Source organism: Nannospalax galili, unplaced genomic scaffold, assembly GCF_000622305.1.
Source record: "Nannospalax galili isolate Female #2095 unplaced genomic scaffold, S.galili_v1.0 scaffold117, whole genome shotgun sequence".
In the NCBI taxonomy this organism is placed as follows: domain Eukaryota; kingdom Metazoa; phylum Chordata; class Mammalia; order Rodentia; family Spalacidae; genus Nannospalax; species Nannospalax galili.
Window position 1 is genome coordinate 268,842 of NW_008341422.1, and position 14,068 is coordinate 282,909.

At 44.3% G+C, this 14,068-nt stretch overlaps 1 protein-coding gene and 1 pseudogene across 1 annotated transcript in view; one reads left to right on the forward strand and one right to left on the reverse strand.

Annotated features, from left to right (window-relative positions):
• The window catches only part of Lipc (lipase C, hepatic type), a 138,105-nt gene that overhangs the window by 82,254 nt on the left and 41,783 nt on the right, over nt 1-14,068 (forward strand).
• LOC103737146 lies at nt 5,360-5,895 on the reverse strand (annotated as a pseudogene).

Consider the following 14,068-nt stretch of genomic DNA (forward strand, 5'->3'; position numbering starts at 1 on the left):
ATAATTCTTCATTCTTCAAAGCATAACAATTTGCTCCTTAATAATTAGTTGATGTGAAAAATATTACCATTGACATCTACCTGATGACTTTGTATCCATGCTCAGATGCCAAGGAGCTCAGAGAGTAACTGACTGTGACTAGTAATAATCAGATAAATAGAGATCAAAGACACATGTGCAAACATGTAAGTGTTAGTAGCATTAGAAATGTAAGAAACAGCATATCTTAAAATGAAATGGGGACCTTCTTTAAAGGGTAAAAAGTCATTCCATTTTATGTCTTAGAGGGTTTATACTGACTACAATATTGTATAACTGTAATAATTCAACTGTAAACCTAAAAATTTACAGCCAATTTTGAAAGAGATGCATCTTAGCTCAGGGATTGTTATTGAATATGTCAATACTGTTGTAATGAAATGCTTCTTCTAAGTATGTGGTTATTAAATAAATAATTTTTTTAAAAAAAGAAAGAAAACCAATGAGCCACACTACCAATACAATGATATATTTTAAGAGCTAACAGGACATAATTTTCAAGTAGAACAAAAGAAATTCTCAGAAAACTCTGTTTGCCACATAACTCCATGTACCACTTTAAAATCTTACTGGGAAAGATCGGAGGGCAAGGACATAGGTCATTCTGGCTGGGTGAACCAGCTCCCTCTGGGCTCCGCTGAAACTCCAGGCCTATAGTCATCAAAGTCTGCTTAATGGTGAGGTCATTCCATCCCATTTTGGGCGATTACCCCTCCAAGCAGAAGAAAATAAATATGCCACCGTCAGACACCCTAAGGCAGAAGTATCGAGAGCTGTTCTAAGTATTTCTTTTTCATACCTTATGGTCACCTTTGAGCCTTGAGGAAAAGAGGTGGTTTCTGAGTCCCAAGCAAGCAGCTCTTTAAACAAAAGCTACTGAGAAAGCTAGGGATGCAGCTCCACTGGTGGAATGCTTGCCTAGCATGCATCAATCCTCAGGTTGATTCTCCAACAATGCATAGATTGGCCACAATGGTACACACCTATGATCTGAGCACTCTCAAGTTAGAGGCAAGAGGATCAAGAGTTCTAGGTTATCTTGGGCACATATCCCTATGTAGGCCAGTCTGAGATGCATGAGCCTCTGTCTGTTTAGCTTTTCCTCCTGCTGAGGTAAAATACCATGACAAAAGCAAACTGAGGGTGAAAGGGCTTATTTGGCTCATGGTTCTTGTGCAGTCCATCACTGCAGGGAAGTCATGACTGCAGCCTGAAGCAGCTGAACACAGCACATCCAGTCCGGAAGCAGAGAGTAAATGAGTGCAATCATTCTGCTCAGCTGGCTTTCTCTGCTGTATACAGCCCAGGGTCCCCTACCCACAGGATGGTCCCACCCACAGTTAAGAGGGGTCTCCCCACACAATTAACATAATCCAGATAACTCCCCCACAAGTATGCCCGGAGGCACATTCCTGGGTAATTCTAGATCCGGTCAGGTTGACAACACTAACAATCAGAGTGTCTAAAAACAAACAAAAAACCTGCTGAGGAAGCCCATTCCTGTTCCTGGAAGCCATCATCCCCAGAGGGCCCTCTAGATAGTGCAACAGGCTGGACATGCCAAGGCAGATCAAAGCAGTTTGAAAAAGTAGGTCTGCAGCTCAGCCTGTAGCCCTGGCTGGGCTGGCCTCCTCACCACCTTTAACAACTCATTTTCTAGTTCTTTCAGTTGTTAAGAATAGATTTAGATTTCTTTTCTTCTTTTTCTCCTCCTGGCAATCTCCAATGTGTCAAGAGAAAGAAAATTTGTACCATTATTGTCAGAAATGAGACTGAAATAACATGTCGTCATCAAATACTAGTGTTCTTTTCACCAGAAGGCAACACACAGCGGAGTTATAGATTGCCAAGAACTACCCAGAGCTATGAATCCAAATGGCCCCCATTATCCCACCCCAAGGAGAGCTGGGCAGGCCGCAGCCTGCTTTCTAAGGCTGCAATGTTCCTGGTAGCAAAGAAACGATCTTGTCTTTCTTAAACGGCACTGGGGATGGCAGGAGAACCAGAGACAGAGAACAGGATTCACATGCTCAAAAGTGCCTGGCTATATTTCTGAGTCATGCAGGAAGTGGGGCTGGCAGAACCACGACAGTAAAGAAAATGGACATTGGAGGTCCCCAAAATTCCTAGGGCTTCTGAAACTAGATGTAACAGCATTGGGAGAGACCACCTGTCCACACAGAGGCCCCAGACCAACAAAGTGAGGACACATCTCTGCAGCAACCAGGGTGCTGCGCTGTAGATAGGAGAAGTCCCCAGCCAAATGCTAACTGGAAATGGCTACAAATTGTCTTAGCTCCACCACTGGGGATCCACAGCCACCTAAAAGCCAACTAGTTTCTTCTTCCTCACCTTTAAAAGGTAGAATAGCCGGGTGTGGTGGCGTACATCTTTAATCCCAGCACTTGGGAAGCAGAGGCAGGTGGATCTCTGTGAGTTCGAGGCCAGCCTGGTCTACATAGTGAGTTCCAGGTCAGCTGGGGCTATAGGGAGACTCTGTCTCAAAAAGACCAAAAAAAAAAAAAAATTTAGGTGCTGCCCAGGGTTGTCATAAGGATTATTCTTCTCCGTTTTCATATGTGTGTGGGCACTAGTGTGAGTATTAGTTCGTGTGTATGTGTGTGCATGTGGAGGCCTGTTGATGTTTAGAGACAAATTGTCCAGAGGAATTGCAAGTTCAAGCTCAAGTTGCTGAATGTCCATCTCTAAATTCATTCCTACACCAACCAGCATCCCAAGGCCAAGGCTGTCCCCTCCTTATCACTTGAGGTGAGCATCCTACGTCTGTGACTGGGATGCAGTTTACATCTGCAAGGCCACAGCTGCTGCCAGACCTGGCAGAAGCATACCGTGCAGCCGGCGACCGCTTCCTCCCATCGGATGGCTGTGTCCCCTCTTGCACAGCACTTCCATCATGAGGGAATCCAACTTCTTGGTGTCTCCTCTGTCTACAACCAGCTAGGAGAGATTTCAAAGGGATGGCAGCCTCCTCTGTCCTCGCTGAGTAGGCCCTGCCTGCCCTCTTCTTGGACCTCTTGCTACAAGTCTGTCCGCCCGGCTCTGGTCTCAACGCTCACGTAAAGCTCCTTTCCACAGTGCCTAGGTCTTACAATGAGGCTCACCTTAACGAGGAGGAAAGAGACTTATCCAACAAGAAAAATGTCACTCTTCCTGTCACAGGGTTGGGGACAAGGATGTTGTTTTATTGCTCCCATAGATCCTGTTTTTTCTTTCTTTTTTAAAATGTTTTATTAGTTTTAGCTGTTTATTACTTGCGAGCAGTATGTTGTTATCATAGTTCCCTCCCCAACTATCTTCTCTTCACACACCTGTTGCCCCCCTTTCCCTGATAGTCCCATCCTACTTTCATGTCGTGTGTGTGTGTGTGTGTGTGTGTGTCACAGCTGTGTTTGTGAGTGCAATGGTTGTGTCATGTCTCAAAGATAGCATTTCATAGCTCGCCTCCTTGTCATCCAGTTCTTACAGTTTCTTCACCCCCTCTTCCTGCTGTTCCCTGGGCCTAGGAGTGGGTGATATAGAGCTTCCATTTAGGGCTGAGCTCCAGCACCCACAGTCCCTTATTACCAGCACTTTGACAAGTTATGAGTCTCTGCTTTGACATTCATCCACTGACTTCCAAAGGTCACAACCCCTCTGTAGAACAGAACTAGAAGCCACACCCAGCCTGCTTTGGCATGGAAGTACTGGAATGGTCTCAGTCTTCATTCCACCATGGAAAGGGCACCCTCCCACAGAAGACCTGGGTCAGAGACAGCCCTTGAGCTGAGCAGGGGCTGATGGCTGAAGGCATAGTGAGGCTGGCTTTGTCCCTTCCCTCTTCCTCCTCTGTTAACCAAGCTCCCAGTTCTCAAACCAGACTGCCGCTCTGAGGAATTACAGCAGGCAACAATATTTTCCTTCTCAGAAGATGCCGATTGTTCAGAGGTTCCTGAGATAAAGCGCCAGTGTTCTCCCTGGAGACACAGGCTCAGCTTGTGCTCTGCTCAAAGCCAGCTCTGTTCCAGGCTCCAAAACACTGCTGGCTTCCTCCCCCACCCCCCCACCTCTACCAAGGAAAAAAGCTACAGGTATTGGGGGGGCATCAGCATGCACCACAACACCTTCCAGTTCTGACACTGTCAGGAAGTGAAATTGACTTTCACAATAGTTACACTGTTTGCAGTTCCTTTTTCCTTTAGCCTCTAGAGAGAAAAGAGGGGGAAAAGATAAATAGGATATTTTTTCTTTTTGTTCTCACTTTTAAAAAAGAAAAAAAGCTAGCATGCTACTGCACACCTTTAATCTCAGCACTCAAGAAACAGAGGCAGGTGGATCTCTGTGAGTTTGAGGCCAACCCGATCTACATAAAGGGTTCTAGGTCCACCGGGATACAGGAAAAAAAAAACCACAAAACAAAACAATACAAGCCAAACTGACTTGAGTTAGGACAAGGATCTTTGCAGTCCTACAGCCACAGTCAGGGTTCTCGGTCTTTGTAAGGATCATGTGAACTATGTTTGAATATGTTTGAATTACTTCTTTGATTCAGGGCTTCCTCCTAGGAGGAGGAAAAATAAAGTGTTAATACTTGCCTTACTTTGAATAACCTGATGGCTCACTGAAGAAGTCCCCCCTCAATAAAGGGAGAGTGGTCCCCAGGATAAATTTCAGCTTCCGTAGTTCTGGAATGTAGAAAAGATCATTGGCCAGTGGCTTTAAGATCCAAGCTCTGCTGAGCATCATCACTCTGTTGTAGGAGGAAGCTGACCATGCTCAAAGCAGTAGTTATGCTAGCCAGTTCCTCTCAGGTTCCAGTGGGTTTTACTGGTTCTTGGTGGTATTTAGGGGAGTAGGAGAACCTTATACCCCTATTTAGATAAAATAGAGACCTTTCCTAGCTGGCGCCTGGCTAATCCTTACCCTGCTGATAAGTACTAAACTGAGTGAATTAGCTAGCATGGGAATATTTGGCACATTGATCCTGCTCCAAAATAAAGATAAATCCACCTCAGTGCTGAGGCCTAAGGTGGAGGTTCTCCCCAGCTCTCCTAGCTTCCCAGCTTCTTTGACATCTTTATCTCCCCCATCTGTCCTTGGACCTTCTCCACTCTTTGGCAAAGGAATAGGCATTATTATTATTATTATTATTATTATTATTATTGCTATTATTACTACATGTTTTAGTTAGCTTACAAAATAATGGGTTCCATAATAACATCTTTTTTTAGAGTACAATGATTTTTATTTGCTAATAAATGAGAGTTTCTAGTCTAGGTTTCTTTCTAAAATATATTTCATATAATTGAAAGGCAAAGGCCAATTAGTCCTCAGACTCTAATCCATCTTCATTTTGACTAGTCTGGAAGTAACCAAATTCATAGGTCTCCTTGTCAGATGCAACCACATGATGCCAGTCACAAAAATTGTTTTTTTTTTAATGTATTTCTTGGTTAAGATATTTCTCAGAGGGTGCTGGAGACTGTTCTTGCAGAAGACTGGGATTTGAATCCCAGCACCCATGTGGCAGCTAACAACTGCTCATAACTTCAGCTCCAGGGGATCCAACCGCCTCTTCTGTCTTCTGCAGGCATTGCACAACACAGGTGCACTTACCTCCATGCAGGCAATACACATATACACATAAAAAAAAAAAAAGATATTTCTCAGAAACAACTGTGATTTTATTCTTCAAGTATTCAATGTGAACAACATTCCCGAGATTCCTAGTTTTCTCATTGACTTTAACCTTCACCCATAGAACTATTCGAAATTCCCAGAATCAAAAATTCCATAAGTAAGGGCCAGATTAAACCTCTGGGTTGACCTCTTAGACTGCTTGTCTTCCTGTGGCACCATTTTGACTGACAGCCAGCTGAGGGAAGAGAACCTTTAAGAACAACTTCATGGACGTACATCATCGTACCGTACCTAGTCATAATGGATGTTCATAACCTTCTGTTTGCTACTTTTTCTTGGCTTTCTCCTATGCTTCCTTCCCCTATCCTGCCAAGCTTTTTAGCACACACTCTTTTGAGTGTCAGAAGGAGCAAAAGCAAAGCCACTGAAACGGAATGAAGAGAATATGCAGGAATAGTGGAGGACACGTTATCAGAATCATCTCTTATTTTACCCAAGTCCACAAGTTCTCAGGGTTGCCTAGAAACCCATCAGCCCAGTGCTAATGGTTCAGAGAGTGGAATCCAGGTAACCTGCCCTCTGGGCTTCTCTCCACAAATAAACTCCATTTCTCATATCAGTCCTGCGACATGCTGTCTGGAGCCCAGATTCTCTGAATCAGAGCAGAGTGGTTAGAAAAGCCATGGAGAGTTGAGAGGACTCCGGTTGGAATCTGAGCTCAAGGCCTCAGCTTCCCATTTTCAAATTAATCCTTTACAACCCACAAGGGTGATGGAGGATTAAACAAACCCCTCAGACTTAATAGGTGTTTGGTAGGGGATTTTTTTTTTCCGTTTTTCAAAGAAAATTCATTTTCCACAATGCCACACACACACACACACACACACACACACACACACACACACACAAATACATAAATGAAAAAAACTAATGGTCACATTGCTGCCTGCCAGTTTTTCAACAGGCTGGGACTTTCCTAGTATGCCAATTACATCACTAATATGGATGTAACTGTTTCCTGTCCTCCCAAATCTGTCCCTTCTGGTGACCAAGAATTACCTCTCACTGTCCCTACTGAGTGTAGGTTTGGAAACTGAAATGCACTGTTCACAATAGCTTCACCATCCGATGATCCCTCTACCAGTGGAGATCTGTCACCATACTTCCCAGCCAGATTTCTCCATCTTGTCATTGAAATTTCTAATTAATCTAATACAGAGTAAAAGAGTTTTTAGAAATAGCATGTGAGGCTGGGGAGAAAGCTTAGTGGTTAAGAGTGCTTGCTGCTTTTACGGGAGACCGGAGTTGAATTCCCAGCACCCATTTTGGGTGACCCAAAGCCCCCTCCAGGGTTATCTGAAGTCCTTTCTGGACTCCTTGGCACCTGCACACACATAGTGCCCATACATACACTCGGGCACGTATACATAAAATAAAATAAATAATTCTTTTTTAAAAAAGGAAAAACAGAAGCTACTGGTGTAATATTTTATTTCCATAGTATCAGTTTTGTAGTTAATAAACTGTCCGTGTCTAGGATTATATTAATTCCTCCATTCATTTGACACGTATGTATTGAGTTCCTCCTGACTATGTCAGGTACTAGGCATACACTGGTAGTCACAACTGATGAGGACTCAGCTTCCTGACACAACCCAGAAACTGCTTCGTCCATTCTACAGCAAACTTTCATTCATATTTAATACCTGTGAAATTGAATGCATCTTACAAATGCTGTTGGCTAGGCCTTGGCGGTGACATCAATCAAAAGTGCTCGTCGATGTCATTTCAATTGAGTTACTCATTCTTCAGTGGTACAGCACAAGCTTGATTTCCTTTTTTGCATTCATTTATCTATGTGTGTATGTGTGTGTATGTACCACAGCTCATGTGAAGGTCAGAGGACAACTCTTGGGAGTTGATTCTCTCCTTCCACCATGTGGGTTCCAGGGATCAGACTCAGGTCTTCAGGCTTGGCAGAAAGCACACTTACCCACTGAGCCATTTTGCTGGCCCAACAATTTAAGCTTAATTGCTAGTTAAAATGTTTCTGAAAAGACTACCTATGATTTGCATACACAAAGCCATGGAGGTGGAGGGAAGTCACAAATTTGATTGTTGGAAGAGAGACCATCACCCCACATTTTCCTATAAAGTAACAAACGAGTGTTTAATGGAAAGACAATCACAATGTGGGTTGAACTTTACTGGTGCGTGTATAAAAGACTTGTCTGTCATGCTCTGAGCAAAGCCCCAGACAGTAGAGAAACTGCCAGACCCTTACAGGAGACGAATGAAATCTCTAATCAGTGAGAGGCCACTGAGCCCAATCCATGCGTGGCGCCAAACTATCATTAAGGCATCATGTCACAGTTTGATTTGTGGCTTTCTTTTTCCTTTTCAGTGGAACAGATAACAACAGTGTAGCACGGCATTCGGGGTATATTAGATTCCGAGAAATACTGTAATAAACAAACAAGCAAAACATAAAATCATTTCAAGTCCTGAAATTCCTATAAAATGAAAAAAACAGAAAGAAAATATCAACAGCAAACAAGATACCATGAAAACAAGCAACAAAAGAACCTAATTTGGGCAAAAAAGATGACTCAGTCCAAAAAGTGCCCGTGGCACAGACACGAAGACTTGAGTTTGAATCCTCAGTACCCACGGGGAGAAAAAAGGAAACAAAAAAGCCAGGTGTGGTGACACATGTCTCAGACCCTCGCACTAGGAGGGTGAAGACAGGAAGATCCCTGAAGCTCACTAGCCAGGCAGCCCAACCAAAGACACTGTCTCAAAAGAACCAAGGTGGGGCTGGAGAGCTGGTTCAGTGGTTAAGAGCACCGGCTGCTCTTGCAGAAGAGCCAGGTTCAGTTCTCAGCACCCACATAGCAGCTAACACCCATCTGTAACTCCAGTTCCAGGTGATCCGACACTCTTCTGGCCTCCACGGGCACTGCACTTACATACATGCAGAGCAAAACACTCATACACATAAAATAAAACCAAGATGGAGAATGATAGAGAGCATCTGATATTGACTTCTTACACATATTCACATACACACAGAGAGAGAGAGAGAGAGAGAGAGAGAGAGAGAGAGAGAGAGAGAAATAATAAATAATAAATAAATAATAAATAAATAAATAAAAGAATTTTTGACTCACAAATGGAATATCCAGAAATTTGGGACACCATACAAAGCCAAATCTATGAATTATGAGAAAAGAAGGCGAATAATTCCAGGACAAAGACATAACGGAGAAGGAGGGGGGGAGAGAGAGAGAGAGAGAGAGAGAGAGAGAGAGAGAGAGAGAGAGAGAGAGAGAGAGAGAGAGAGAGAGAATCTAACAAATATAGAGAAGTCAAGACAGCTCTCCCTGAGAGACTAAAGCCAAGGAGTCAGCTTTGCAAAAAGTCAATGATACAGTCCAGGTCAGCAAAGAGAACACTATTGCAAGGGCCCTGTGGTGGTTAATCTTCTGAGAGGATTTTGTCACTGGTTACAGAGCCCTGGCTTTCTGAGAAATGCATGTGAGAAATATCAGGAGGTATTTGTCCATGCTGTGCCAAGCTAATATGATACATAGAAAACATTGTAAGAAAAAAGGTTTTAATTAAAAAAATTTTCATATACCTGATTCTGACAAATATATGACATCAAAAATATTCTGATTACTCTGGTAAAGGCAACCCCCAGTTGGAATCATTACCCGTGCTGCTTAGTTTTAACTGTCAACTTAGCATAACCTAGATTCACCTCGGAAGAGAGTCTCAAGAAAGAATTGTCTGAATCAGCCTGACTTAAGGACATGTTTGTGGGGAATTGTCTAATTGATGTGGGACGTCCCAACCCACTGTGGGCAGCAACATGCCCTAGCTTGGGTCCCGGACAGTGTAAGAATAGAGAAAGCCAGCAGAATACTAAGCATATATGCACTTATTTCTCTCTGCTCTTGACTGACGTGACTAGTTGCTTCAAGGTCTTGCCTTGACTTCCCCAAAATGATAGATTACCACCTGGACTGTGAGCAAAAATAGGCCCTCTCTAGTCCAAGTTGGTCTCCCTATAGCGACAACTGGCTTGGAATTTGCTATGTAAATCAGACTGGCCTTGATCTCACAGAAATCCACCTACCTCTGCCTCCCCAGTGCTGGGACTAAAGTGTGTGCTGCCATGCCCCGCTTCCTAAGTTGCTTTTTGACAGGGTATTTTATCACAGCAACTCAGACACCATCCACTTAAAAATCAACAGTGAATAACTATGAAGGGGGTGGTAGTAAACGCCACTTCTCTGCTCTCTTTAGCTCAGATGTTTTGTTCTCCAGAGTTGCCCTGCATCTTCACTGTCATGTCCTTTACAACACATTGCATCAAAACATCCAGTCCATCAAACCAGAGAATAATTTCACTGAATAATTTTTAGCACAAGTGTATCCCAAACATTTTATGCGACAACATTATATAAAAAAAGAGGATCACCATTTTTCTAAGATCTGCCTGAGGTCCTGTCCCTGATCTGCTGGACCTGGCCACCCCTTCAGGGGTATGGACACTGCCTCTTCCTGCCATTCTCTGATTTCGAACCAGTCTTTGTAGCTACCTTTCTCTGATCTTCCAAACTTCTTCTAAATTGGGAATTCTTTTCATTTTAATTTTTTATCTGTTTGTATTTTATGTGTATGAGTGTTTTGCCTGCATGCATGTGCATGCACCACGTGCACACAGTGCCCACAGAGCCAGAAGATGGTGTCAGATCCCATAGAACTGGAGTTAGCAATGGTCGTTAGCCACCGTGTAGGTGCTGGAAACCGAACCTGGGTCCTCTGCAAGAGCAGTTAGTGGTCTTAACCACTGAGCCACCTCTCCAGCCTCTAAATCAGGAATTCTTAACCTTGGACTCTTTGAGTGTCTATGGACAGAATTCAGGGAAGTTCATGTAGGGAAATGGGAAAAGCCAGATTTCTACTAACCTTTAACTTAACCTTAACACTTTAACCTTTAACACTAACCTTTAGTCTTTAAGTTAGCATTTCTTTCCATTATGAATGTGTATGACGTGTAATAAGTCCCAGTAAAACTGCTGCAGATACCTCAGAACACCATCTGTACTCACACTATTTCAAAATCGCAGTTGTTGCTAGGTTGACTACTAGATCTTCATTCTTTCTGCATGTGTATGTAGTTCATGCATGCATGTGTTTATGTGGATGTATGCGCATGCATGTGGAGGCCAGAGGTTGATGTCGCATGTCCTCCACATGCATGTGCATATATCCACATGCAGAAAGAATAAAGATCTAGTAGTTAGCCTAACAGATGACTATTTTTTGAGACAAGGTATCTCACTGAAACTGGAGCTTACAAATTCAGATTGGCTGGCTAGCCAGTAAACTCCAAGAATCTGCCTGTCTCCACCTCACCAGTGCTGGGATTATAGGCAGGTACTACCACACCCTGATTTTTATGTGAGTGCTATAGATCTGAACTCAGGTCCTTGCACTATCACAGCAAGTGCTTTAACAACTGAGCCACCTCCCCAGCCCATAGGTCTTCCTTAATGCATGATGCTCTTTGTGTCCCCAAGGAAGCAGGTATCAGGATGTGGGGGTGGCATTAAGGAGGGTAGCACCTTCAGAAGTGGGGACAGAGTAAAAACCAACCCACTGTGCAGACCCAGCAACCTCTAGCAACTATACTGCAAGCTCCAGACCCAAAGTGGCCTGAAGAGTTGTTCCACACTGGGCTGAGGTGACCAGGTCTTTGATCCCACCTAGACCAGTGAGGTGGCTCTCTGAAGTTGAAAGAGACCCTGAGAACTCTCCCCATGCACGAGGCAGCCAGCCTTCACTCAGCCATATCCTACTGGGTGCACCAATCTCACTGGCATATTCGAACAGACTTCAGGGAAGCCCACCTCAGAGGTTGGTGATGAGGAGTAAAACGGCCGGTTTGGGACATCAGGAGAGAAATAAGGAGCTCAAGGATTCCTAGCTAGTTCACTAACTGGGTAAGCAGGCTCAGACTGCCTCAGCCATGCTGAAAGGAACCCATCCAGTCCTAAGGGTGCCACATGGTGAAGGCTTCCTCTTCCAGATTTTGCTAGACTCAGACAGGCCTGAGATTGAACCCTGACTCTCCTCCTGGTTGGCTATGAAATGCTGAGCATGTTCAGTCCTCCACTCAACCATCTGTTCCCTTGAAGTGCTGGTGTCTCTCCTGTAAAGCTGTTGGGGATTGGGTGAAATTACCTGTCTGGCAGTCAGCGGCCCTTACCAAATGGGCACTTTATGTGTCTGCCTTTCAGCCTGGCCCTGCCTCCATCAGGGCCATATGGAGAACAGGGGTCACTCTCCTTGGCTCACAACCTTCTGTAATTTCCTAACCAGAGCTTTTGCTGGCACTTCAGAATTTTCCCCAGTCAAATCAGCAATAATCAAGAGGCACAAAGATGTGCCCTCAGACTGACCTGTAAGGGACATCTGAGGAAGGCAGCCAACACTGAGTCATCTCTCCAGCTACGTCCCACCTGCATCTTCTCTACAGCTCCCATGGGCTTCTCAATAACCCCCTGAACCCTTCCACAGGAAAGATCACCCTTCCCCAGCCCCACTCTCATCAGAGGGGAATAAACACCTCAGGACACCCCAGACCCCCTGACTCTGGATGGATCCAGAGAAAAACTAGCGACAGCTTCCTCAGCTCAGTGTGGGCCCTCAGCCCAACATGGCAGAAAACAGACCCCTCCATACACCAGACACTGGCTAACTGATTTCACAAGATTCTTATTTAACAGGGAACATTATTGTCCTGCTGTGAACACAAGCCTTATTTACTAACTTCCTGTTCTATTCCTAGTATTTAGCCTGGCACATAGTAAGCTTTTAAAAAGAAAAACAAATATACACGTGCACACATACACACATACACACACACACACACACACACACACACACACTCTTCATCTACCATCTCTAGTTCCAGAAGCTGGAGGCCCAAATGCCCAGTCCCTATTGTAAGATCCAGCCACAGGCTTTGCCTGCATTTCTAACCTTTTACCAACTTCCACCCCTCCCCTCTACATGCAGATATATTAGTCAATTTAATGAATAAATGGAAAATATATTGTAGGATCCTTGACTCACAGATGGCACATGATAAGTAGCATTTATTTACTTATTCATTTGTTTGTTTATTTATTTATTTATATATTTTGGAGACAGGGTCTCCCTGTAGCCCAAGCTATCCTGTAACTGGCTATGTAGACCAGGCTGGCCTCAATCTCACAGAGAGTGCTAGGATTAAAGTCATGCACCATCATGCCTGGCTCATTGATCTTCTTTGTCTGTTTTCTCACTTGACCTGCCCCTGAAGGACATCTGGCCACACTCTATGGAGCGCAGAGACTCCACTCACACCCCCTTGGCAGAGGAGGAAGTTGAGGCTGAGTCAGCCATTTAGGTATATGAGTCGCCTAAGTGGTGAGGCCAGTGACTGACCACCTGGAACCACAAATCTCCCTTCCCAGACACTTCAAAATCTCCAAAGACGGCTCTGCTCAGAGTTTCTGCCTTTTATCCAGTGTCTGTCATTCGCGTTATTTTAATTTCCTTTAGTTTCTTTCCTTTCTTTTTCCATTTTCATGTGTGTATGGTGTGCATGCATACTTGCATATGGGGGGGTCAATGTATATGCATATGTGTACACCTCCATGTGGAAGCCTGAGGTTGATGTTGAGAATCATCCTTGATCCCTCTTCTACTTTATTCAATGAGCCAGGGTATTTCCCACACAAACCCAAGCTTGCTGGTGTGGCTAGTCTCACTAGCCAGCTTGCTCTGGGGATCCCTGAGTCCAGCTTCCCAGTCTGGAATTACAGGTGGGCTGCCCACATATTCAGCATTTACCTGGATTCTGGGACTCTGAACTCCAGTCCTCATGCTTGCCGAGAACATGCTTTAACACTGAGCCATCTCCCCAGCCCTGGTTTGGTTTTTATTACTGTTGTTGTTTTGCTTTTTGTTTTTGACCCAGGGTTTCACTATGCTGCCTAAGCTAGTGACAAATTCCTACACTTGAGGGACCCTCCTGCTTCAGCCTTCCGAGTGCTAGAACTACAGGCACAGGCACAGACACTGCATCTAGCCCTTTAGTCCAGTTTCTGATGACCTGCAACAGGAGGATACAAGCTCTGAGGCCAAAAGACCCAGAGGCACTGTCCTGAAACTCAGCAAGAGTAACACATGATGCAGAAGGTATGGAAGAGGGCGGCAGCTCTTTCCCCCCAACACCCATTGTGTAAGGATGATTCAACCAACAGCAGACCAACCAACACATTCACCACAGTGGCACCGAGAGATTGCAATGGGCTGGGAAATTTGTATTGCC